The sequence below is a fragment of the Chenopodium quinoa genome, unplaced genomic scaffold (genome assembly GCF_001683475.1).
Source record: "Chenopodium quinoa cultivar QQ74 unplaced genomic scaffold, ASM168347v1, whole genome shotgun sequence".
Taxonomy (NCBI): domain Eukaryota; kingdom Viridiplantae; phylum Streptophyta; class Magnoliopsida; order Caryophyllales; family Amaranthaceae; genus Chenopodium; species Chenopodium quinoa.
Window position 1 is genome coordinate 5,213,342 of NW_018742951.1, and position 11,216 is coordinate 5,224,557.

General features: G+C 43.9%; 1 long non-coding RNA gene across 1 annotated transcript; it reads left to right on the plus strand.

The window, feature by feature from the left end:
* The first annotated feature begins 635 nt into the window (after positions 1–635).
* On the plus strand, positions 636–2,273 carry LOC110728556. The gene is made up of 3 exons (XR_002512713.1): positions 636–985; positions 1,113–1,564; positions 1,868–2,273. It is a non-coding gene; the product is annotated as an uncharacterized LOC110728556 (long non-coding RNA).
* Positions 2,274–11,216: the final 8,943 nt, after the last annotated feature.

Here is an 11,216-nt window from a genome sequence, read left to right on the forward strand (position 1 = left end):
AAGTTGAGGTTAGTGCAAATTGCTAATCAGGAACCTTGGGAACCTGCCAGCTTTATATGGACTGTTTATCTAAAGTTAGAAGAAGAGAAGCTTTCTAAATTAGCTTGCTGTAATTCGTGACTGTAATGTACTGTACAACTGTGGAATTTTATAGCGGTAAATTTAGTATCTGTATAAGCCGATGGACAGTGGCGGACCTAAGAATTTTCGTCCGGTGAGTCAAAATTGATAATAAAACATGTAATAAATTTTTTTTACCAAACAATCAAATAATAATACTAAAAATACAACCAAATATTCAAAAAGTATAAAATACAACCAAATGTTCAAATAAATTTATTTTTGGGTAGACTAGTGAGTGATATGACTCACCAGGACAACATCCAAATCCGCCCGTGGGTGTGTATTAGCCCGTAAGCTATGAACCAAAATTTATTAAATAAGCCGTGAAATTTAAATGAAAACTATGAACTTACATTTATTAATATATAATCCATGAAAATTAAAAAGAAAAAAAAACACATGGTGAAGACACTTCACGTTGAAAAGCCTGAACTTCCAATGACTAGTCCTTTCCAAATGTGAAAGCTTTCTAAATCTAAATTTTAAGCTTTTCCTCCCATACTTGAAGCATTATCCTGCTTCCCTCCCTTATAACCAACCAAACCCTTATTATCTTTTCCAAAGCTGGCCGTGTATCCCCATCAAGGCCATCAACCTTCCTATTCCAACGCTTCTATAATTCCCCATCAAGGTTATGACACTAGACCTCACCTACATCCGGGGCTCAATGGCAGCCATCCTTTTGAGTCCTCCAAGACTCAACTTGCCCCCAAAACATCTACTTCCATTTCCGTCAGTTTCGTAACCCGGTCTAACGCCGATAGGGTTCTTCTCTTTACAGAAGCACGAGAGGAAAGCTTTTATGACTGTCTTCCTCTTTTTCTTTCATTGTGACTACTGGCATCTTGGACCGTCCGAAAGGGTGATGGTTTTTTTTTTAAAAATAAATTGATTTTTTTTTTTTTGCCTCACTGGTGAGTCATATGACTCACCATGACATTAACTAGGTCCGCCAATGCTGATGGATACTTCGGATTAATTCTTTGCAGGAATTTAAAGGCAGATGGATACTGGTGCATCTAGATTTTATGGCTGGAAATAAGAATTTTTACATGCGAAGGAGAAAAATTGAATGGCTTAAAATTTTTGACTCTATTCTTCTTAAGAATCTGGTTCTGGGATAATGTAGGGTATGCCAGGTTCACTTTACCCTTTCTTCTGGTCTAGCTTCCCAAAATCTAAGTAGAAGTTACTTTTCTGTTTTGTTAATGATTTTGTCAAGCAGTAATTGTGTTGTATGCCTGTGTATTGTTTATTAAAGTTAATTTAATCTGGACATGTCTAAAGAGGTTTAGTTGTTTCAGCCAGATATAAAGGCATGTTGGGTACTATAGCGACTATTGCAGGGGAAGAGGGTTTGCCTGCTTTCTGGAAGGGTATTGTGCCAGGGTTGCATCGCCAATGTCAGTATGGAGGCTTGAGGATTGGCCTATATGAACCTGTGAGTTTGAGATATATTTTCTTATATGTCAGGTTCTTTACCTTTATCTATCATAATATTGATGCATCTTTTCATCCTCCCACCCTACGTTTTAGATGGTTATTATTGGATCTTATCTCTTTGGAGATTTCCCTCTAATCCAAAATATACTAGCTGCTCTCTTAACTGGTCAGTTATTTATCAGTCATCCAAGCTTCTAAAACCACCTTTTAATTGTGTTTAAAAAATTATAAAAGAATCTTTGCTATACTAATGATATTTTCATTTTCTAACTATCTACCTGGCAATTTATCTTTTGAACAGGTGCAATTGCAATAATTATTGCCAATCCAATTTGTGCCGAAATGTAACACTTTAGAGACATCCGGGATAACTAATAAGTACTTGTCAGAATTATAGCACCTTAGCTGCTGAAGCCGAAGCTGAAAGCTGTTGCTGAAGCCGAAGCTTCTGCTGTTGCTGAAGCCGAAGCAGCTGTTGTTGCTGAAGCCGAAGCAGCTGCTGCTTTTGTTGAAGTAGCTGAAGCTGCTGAGCTGCTGTTGCTGACATATTAGTAGAATTGTGTATTTCTTAAATTTTACACATTTTTTTTACCATAAAATCATTGTTTTTTAATTAAGTTTATTTATTTCTTTACCATATTTATTAGTATTGTTTTACAATAATGGCCTTATGTAAATATTCCAATTATGTGCTTTAAAACATAACTAAGAAATAAAATGATATCCAAGTTTGATATTTATACCATTTTCTTAATTTTTAGTCATTTCATATTTTAAGTCAATTAGAAATGCTTACTAAAATAATGATGTTACTTTTGCAAGGGACTCACCACTAATTAATTTGAAGCAAACAAATTGATACAGAACAGGTACCAAAACTAAGCACAAAAAAAATTAATGTGAACTTGGGAATTAAATGAACAAAAATGGTTAAATATTTTTGAAAATTGAGCAAATATCAGCTATGAGGTTCCCCAGCAGTAGTTACAGGCAACAGAAAATAAATCTCTAACTGTAACCTTTATCAAGATATACTTGGTGAGAATTGGTGAAAATAAACATTACATATATACTTGGTGATTGTATATTTAGGAAATTAAGCAAATATTAGCTATGTTATTGCCTCGCAAGAAATAGTAGTTGGTCTCCACCAAATTACTACTGTGCATTTATACTCTTTGAGAATGGGAAGTTGGTCTCCACGAAGTTCCAGCTTTTAGCCACCAAACAATCCTTATTCACCACTTTCCTTCGTGGCAACTCAAGGGAGCCGAGGTGTGTCACTTCCTCCACCAAAGTGCTACGAGAATTGGGAAGCCAAGGAAAGAGCTATAAGGGTCATGGCTAAAAAAGCTCAATCTTCGTAAGCTTTATCGAGGGAAACAACTCCCAGCCGAATCCATCTATGGTGGACGCCGAGACTTTTAGCCTCCATTTTGAGCCATGGCCGAGGCTAGCAATGCTGAGGCTTTAAAGCTTCATTTGAGCCATGGCCGAGACTATTGATGCCGAATTCAAGCTCCATAGCAAAGACTATTGTGCCGAGGTTCAGCTTCATTGCCGGTGCTGAGGTTCAAGCTCCATAGCCGAGCCATGGCCAAGGTACCTAGCCGAAATAAGCTCCGCCGAGGTTCACACTAATAAGCCGATGTTCTTGCTACCGAGATTGAAGCTTCGGCCATGGCATGGCGTTGCTGGCCTCAGCATGGCTCAAAAATAGAGCCTTGGCTTGGAGTTATTTCCTCGGCGGAGCTTGCGAAGAGGCTAGGTAATGGAGAAACACCACCTCGGCTTGGAGAAGCCTTGAACAATGCCGAACCAATTTGCTCGATTCGGATCTTTGAGCTTGGCATGAAGCTATTTAGCCTCTGCCATGAATGGCTTCCTGGAATTTTGAAGATTTATGTCGACTTGGGAGACAATGATGCGTTCTTGTGCAACCTGCATTCCGCCATTATGGGTCGCACCAACCACTAGCCTCGGCTATGGAGCTTGAAGCTTCGGCGTTGTTATAAGTTCTGAAATTCTTATCACCCATTGTTGAATAGTAGCAACATCCTTCGAATTATCCCTTCGGTATTGCCCTTTTCTTTGTCCTTTTCCCCTTTTCTTCGGCTCCGAACCTATTTCCTTCTTAATTAAAGTTTTCATCTTTAGAGGAAGAAGTAACGGATAATGAAGAAGATGCAACAATGGCGGAACAAGGTTCGATATTTGTAATTAATAGTCTGAAAGTAGATGGTGTGTTAAGTGATTGATTTGTTGACTTATGTTGTATGGATATATCTAGATGATGGAACCTTTGCCAGAGCTGTTTTAGAGATATTTTCTTGCACCTCTGACTTCATTGTATTATGCACTTATCATCATGGCATTGACTATTGGTTGATTTTCGTTCTTATCAACAAAATATCACCTTCTGTGTGCTTAATTTTTGTTGTCTTTAATTCCATAAGATGTTGTGTAGAAATGCCACATTCTGCTAATCTATGAGTTAATTTAATTTGGTGTCCTATAGTACAAATAATGGATCACCAATATACCACATTTTATGTGAAGATAAGTTCAGCGACTTTAATAGTTATAAGACCGTCTTATTAGTTTCTTAAGAAAGAAGAGATATACAAGGTCAATTTTTATTAAGTAATATCAGTCTCTCTAAGAACTTTTAACAACCCGACAACAATTATATGTTTAATCAAGCATTCCATGAGAATTGAAGGACTCTTAAAGGAAGAGACCTTAGTAAAGTAAGAAATGGTATTGTAACTAAAATTGGTTTTTAAGAGTGAAAATTTTCATGGGTTAGTAAGTTTGTAGTGCTTTTATTTAATTTTTGTATGGGTAAGTAATATTAAATTATTAATTAGTGCATTATCCAAGGAAGACTTCATCAATGAAATCAAGGAATCTTAGGTCTGTGCATGGGTTTACTGGCTCCTGCATAATTCAGTAAAAAGGATACTTCTTTTAGAAATGATTCAGTAATTGCATAGAGTTTACTTGCTTCTTTTAGAAAGGAGATTATTTGGGTTTACTGGCTCCTGTATAATTCAGTAATTTCATCAATTTAGAAGTGAAAATTCTAATTCAAGACGTAAAGGGGAGTTTATAGAATATGTTTATGTTAATTCTCTGTATTCTGAATGATCTTATTAATTATCTTTCTTGAATGAATTTTGCCGAACACAATTGAATAATACTAATGCGTAGAATTAGATTACTGTGCATGGAACGTCATGCAATGCCAGCAAGGAATCTTAGGTTAAAAAAAGATGAAATTAGGATATAATTAAGAATTAATTAGTGCATTATCCAAGGAAGACTTCATCAATTTTGTATAATTGGGGATAATGAAATCAACATCAGCATGGGTTCATCATGAACATGTTTGTCATTTGTTTGGGTCCAATTTAGTCCAATTGGGCCTAGGCATTAAATGATCCAATTAAAAGCCCAAGGTCAAGGTTCAACTCTCCAATTGTGCTAAAGTCAAAGGTCAGCCCTCAAAGCAAGCCAATTGGGCTAAGGCCCAACCTCTCCATGAATGAAGAGGTATAAAAGCCATCAATATTCATACATTCACATATATTCATAGATTCATATATTCTCATATACTCAAATAAAGCCTCAAGCAACAAATTCTCTTGCATAGTGTTCTCTTTCTACACATTGTACTGACTTTAGCATCGGAGGGGTCTTCCTCGGCAACACCCCCGAGGCTAGTTTACGTGTATTTACTGTGCAGGAAACCTTCGGCCCAACATAACTTGGACCGAATCCAGTCTTCTCCATTTCAGCGGACCTTCGGCAAGGTCCCATTGTTTTCACCCGAAACAATTTGGCGCCGTCTGTGGGGAAGACTTTCAAAAATCTTTAAGCCAAATCTCTAACCAAGATCATCTTGCAATTATCTTAGTAGCAATGGCTAAGAACCGCAAGAGCAAAAGCCTCCGTCAAGGAGCGGGCGAAAAGCCTAAAACCCCTACACCATCACCCTCGCCGGACCGGAACTCTCCCAAGGGTGCCAGCTCGGGGGGAGGATCATACAAGGAGGATTCCCTTTCTCCCGTAATTCATGACTCTCATTATAGGCCGAGTCACTCTCGGTCTAGCAGGGGTGAGTCCGATCATAGGACACATTCAGTGCCCCAAAGCCAACCATCGGCTGTGCGCCCTCATTGCCATACTCGGCCGAGGACCCCTTTGACGGGGCCCAGCTCGGAAGAGGTGGCAAGAGCGCTGGCAGTGCTCATGGAGGCGATGAGGGCACAAAATATGCCACCACCTCGTGATCGAACTCCTCCGCATACCCGACATCAGCGGAGGAAGTTAGACCATGATGGTGGGAAGCTTCCTTCCTTCCGGGAACTGGAAGAGTGGGAAGAGGATACATGGAAGAATGAAAAAGAGAGGAAAAAGAACCCTCAATTTTTAAAGGGATCCTCATCCTCACGACCAGAAATGCATAAGAGCAACAGCTCAGCTTCTCGGCCAGAATCTACTCACCGAGAACCTGAGACTGTTCGCCGAAGCGTCCTTGACCGACTCGGCGGCAAGGAACCGAGCGTGCGCAGTCGCCTCTTGTTCCCTGCAGCCGAGGCCCAGACTTCCCAGCCAGGGACGAAAACCACTCCTACCTCTCTAAGAGGGCGGAGCGCGGTCCCTTCGGCCAGGAACAAGGGCAAGGCCGTTATGCTACCCGCCAGTTCACCATTCGAGCAATGGATACTGGAAGAGCGCGTACCCACGGTTAAAATACCGTCGCACATCACATATGACGGGACCTCGGATCCGAAGGATCACGTGGCCTCGTATGAGACTCATATGCATCTTTGCCCCAGATCCGAGGTGACTTGGTGCAAATATTTCCCAACCACTCTCAAGGGGGTCGCGCAAGCGTGGATCTCCAAGGGAGTAAGGCAAGGCTCCATAACAGGGTGGGATGATCTATCCTCCAAGTTCAGGAGCAAGTTTTCCACGGCAAACCGCCGAGAGAAGACTACTGCAGAGCTCATGAGTCTACAACAGGGGGAAACCGAAAGCCTCCGAGACTATCTGACCCGTTTCAGTAACGAGTCATCCAGCGTCTCTCAGCTGGACCAGGGGCTAGCCGTTTTTGCAATGCAGAATGGCCTTCAGCCCGGAAAGTTCCTAGAATTCATGGTCATGCATACCCCGCAGACCTTGGAGGAAGCTCTGGATGCCTCGGATAAGTTCATCCGAGCCGAAGAATGGAACAAAGCGAAAACCCAAACTCAATTTGGGGGAGGGAAACAAAGGCAAATACCCTTGTCTGAAGGCCAAGGCCATAAGGCAAAGGGAAAGTCAAAGGCCTCGGAGCAATCTTTGGCCAGCGACCCAAAGAAGGAAAGATCTGCCTCATACACAGGCAGATACGAGTCCTACACTCCGCTCTCTCTTCCACGCGCCAAAATTTACAGCGTGACGAAGGAGGAGCAGAGTTACCGAAAGCCGAGACCACTCCCAGAGTGGTATCAGCGAAAAAATAAAAATCAGTGGTGCGAGTTCCACGAGTCTTCGGGACACAACACTGAGGAGTGTATCCAACTGAAGGACCAGATAGAGGACATGGTCCGGAAGGGATACTTGAAAAAATACATCGCGGATCACCGCGAGAAAAAAGAATCCGAGAAGTCAGCAAAGGACTCTCAGCAAGACCTCGACTTCCCCCGGAAAAACAGTAAAAAGCCGGAGGGGAAATTCCCTCCGATCAATGTTATCTCGGGATGAATATACTCTCGGAGGGAGCACAAGCGACGCCTTAGAGCTTTGACTCACCAGGTGAACAACGCTGACATTCAATCTCCCCAGTCGCCGGTGCCGAACATGACGTTCACAACCGCCGACTGCCGGGGGATTACGTTCCCTCACGAGGATCCGTTGGTGATCATCGCCACGGTGGCCAACCACGACGTCAGTAAGGTCCTTGTTGACGGTGGCAGCGGAGCAAACATTCTGTTCCGAAAGGCCTACAATCAAATCAAGCTGAAGCCCAAGCATCTTACGCCGGTACCCTACCCGGTATCCGGGTTCAACGGGGCTTCAACTTATCCAGATGGGAAGGTGACACTTCCTGTCACCATCGGCTGCGATGAGGCAGCCAGGAACGTCATGATTGAATTTTTGGTAATTGACGCTCCTTCAGTGTACAACGTGATTTTGGGGAAACCCATAATTCACGAGATCCAAGGGGTCGTCTCAACTTATCATCAGCTGATGATTTACGTCTCAGACGCCGGCTTCCCCGAAAGGATACAGGGCAACCAAAAGGACGCCCGAAGGTGCAACTACCTCAAACCATCCAATAGTCGCCCAGATGACAAGGATGAGGAGGAGAAAGAAAAAGAAAGAGAGCCGAGCACAAAAAAGCCGAAAGGCCTAAGTGCTTCGGCCCAAGGATCTGTACCCAGAGGTAAAGGGCCCAAAAGGGAAAAGGCTAGCTCTTCAGCTGAGCCGCAAGACTCAGAGAGCCAGCCGAAGAACAAAAAGACTGGGACACCTGCTGACATTGGCAGCAGGCCAGATTATGAAGAGTCCAGTCCATCAGCAATGGACATGGACCAACAGACTGAAACAGTTGAGTTGACCGAAGGAGACGTTGAGAAATGTGTAACAATCGGGATGAACCTTGATCCGAACACCCGTTTTGAACTTATTCAGCTTCTTCGGGACAACAGAGATGTGTTTGCTTTCTCGGCAGCTGATATGCCCGGGATAAGTTCAGACCTCATCTCCCATAAGCTTAATGTTGACCCAACGTGTCGACCAGTTAAGCAAAAGAAGCGGAATTACTCCGCCAATAAGAACCGAGACATCGCAGCCGAGGTCAAAAAATTGCTGGAGGCAGGATTCATCGAACCTTGCCAATATCCAGAATGGCTGGCAAATGTGGTGATGGTTCAGAAGGCCAATGGTACCTGGAGGATGTGCGTTGACTTCACGGACCTAAATAAGGCTTGTCCAAAGGATTTCTATCCCTTGCCGAGGATCGATCAGCTAGTCGATTCGACAAGTGGCCATGCCTTGCTTAGTTTCATGGACGCATTCTCGGGGTATCATCAGATCTTTATGCACCCCGACGATCGAGCAAAGACAGCATTCGTCACGAACGCTGGGGTGTACAATTACAAAATGATGCCCTTCGGATTGAAAAATGCGGGGGCAACCTATCAAAGGCTGGTGGATCAAGTTTTTGCCGATCAAAAGGGCCGAAACATGGAAGTCTATGTTGACGATTCGATCGTCAAAAGCAAAAAACCAGAGGACCATGTAAAGGACCTGGCTAAAACTTTCGCCACCTTGAGAAAGCATCAAATGAAGCTGAATCCGAAGAAGTGTGTCTTCGGCGTGAAGTCAGGGAAATTCCTTGGGTTCATAGTCAGCAAAAGGGGGATTGATGCCAATCCCTCTAAAGTCAAAGCGGCGCTCGACCTTCCTGAGCCGAAAACGAAGCAAGATGTTCAGCGGCTCACCGGAAGAATGGCAGCCCTCTCAAGGTTCATTTCCAGAGCTTTGGATAAGGGGTTACCTTTCTTCAAAGCCCTGAAACTCCCGAAAACAAAAGAGCTCGTTTGGGAGGAAGAGCAAAAAGACGCCTTTAAACAGCTTCGGGAGCATCTGGCTCAACTCCCAACGCTAGCTAGCCCAGCTAAAAGTCAGCAACCGATCTACTTCGTCAGTCATACACTGACGGATGCCGAGACTCGCTATCCTCTACTCGAGAAAGTTGCTTTCGCGGTAGTAGTAGCTGCTCGGAAGCTGAGGCCCTATTTTGATTGCCATCAAATAGTGGTCTTAACTGATCAGCCGTTGGAAAAAGTTCTCGGCAAGGTTGAAAAATCTTGTAGGCTAGCCAAGTGGGCTTTTGAGCTCACCGAATTCAGCATCAGCTACCGTCCGAGGGCTGCCATTAAGGCTCAAGCTCTAGCGGATTTCTTGGCCGAATGCTCATACCAAGAAGCGCTAGACAGTGAAAAGAAAGTCTGGACCGTGTTTACGGATGGATCTTCCACCGAAAACGGTTCGGGGGCAGGAGTAGTGATAACTTCTCCCGAAGGCAAATCCTTTGAGTATGCACTAAAGTTTTCTTTTAAGGCCTCGAACAATGAAGCCGAGTATGAGGCAGCAATCGCCGGCCTAGAATTGTGCATCTCCCTGGAAGCCGATCATGTCTGCCTAAAAACAGACTCTCAGCTAGTTGCATATCAGATCAGTGGCAGCTACGAGGCCAAAGAGCCCTCCATGATAGCTTATCTTGCCAAGATCAAATCAGTCATTGCAGAGCTGAAAACTTTTCAGGTTCAGCTGATCCCAAGGGGTCAGAATACTCAAGCCGATGCACTCTCCAAACTTGCCAGTTCATCTCTTACCGAGCTGAACAGATCTGTATATGTAGAAGTGCGTCGAGAGAGAAGTGTCGACGAAGCACCTGAAGTGTGCTGCGCTGACCCAGAGCCTAGTTGGATGGACCCCATCCTAGCCTTCAAGCTTCGGGGAGAAACTCCCGAAGATAAAGCTTTGGCCTCCAAGATGAAGAGAACCAGCTCTAGGTTCATTGTCTTCAGGGGGGAACTTCTGAAAAAGTCCTTCTCAGCCCCATTGCTGAAATGCGTGGGACCAACAGATGCAGATTATATCCTACGGGAGATTCACCTCGGCATCTGTGAGAACCACATTGGGGGAAGAACCTTAGCCCACAAGGCATTGAGGGCTGGATATTACTGGCCCACCATGATCGCAGATGCTAAGGAGCTGATTCGGAAATGCGAAAAATGTCAAAAATATGCTCCAGTTATCCATCAGCCAGCAAGGGATCTTCAGCCGATCCTTAATCCACTCCCGTTTGCCCAATGGGGACTGGATATACTGGGACCATTTCCAGAGGCTGTGTACCAGAAAAAATGGCTAATAGTTGGAGTTGACTACTTCAGTAAATGGATCGAGGCCGAAGCAGCCTCGAACATTACAGAGCAAACTGTCAGAAAATTTATCTGGCAGAATATCATCACTCGCTTTGGCATCCCGAGAGTATTTGTCTTCGATCATGGGAGGCAATTTGATAACTTACCGCTGAAGCGGTATACAGATCAGTTCGGCATCAAACTGGCATATTCAGCGGTATGCCACCCGCAAAGTAACGGACAAGCCGAAGCTGCAAATAAACAGATCTTAAATGCCCTCAAGAAGAGGGTGGAAGATCAAAAGTCCAAGTGGCTGGAGGAGCTCCCTGGAACCCTTTGGTCCCTTCGGACAACTGAAAAAGAGGCAACGTGCCATTCACCTTTTGAACTGGTGTATGGTGCCGAAGCCGTCCTTCCAGTGGAAATTGGCTCTGAGAGCCTTCGAGTGCACCACTTCTCGGCTGAGAATGAGCGACTGATGAGGGAATCTCTCGATTTCCTCGACGAAGTAAGAGACTCAGCCCGAGACAGGATGGCCGCTTATAAGCAGAGAGTCAGCAAATTTTATAACCGAAGGGTCCATGCAAGGCCTCTCAAAATTGGAGACCTTGTCCTTCGGAATGCTGCTGCAGTTCAGAAAGGCCGAATCCATGAGAAACTCTCAGCTGCATGGGAAGGACCTTATGAAATCTATGATGAGCTTCAGCCAGGGACATACCGACTTCG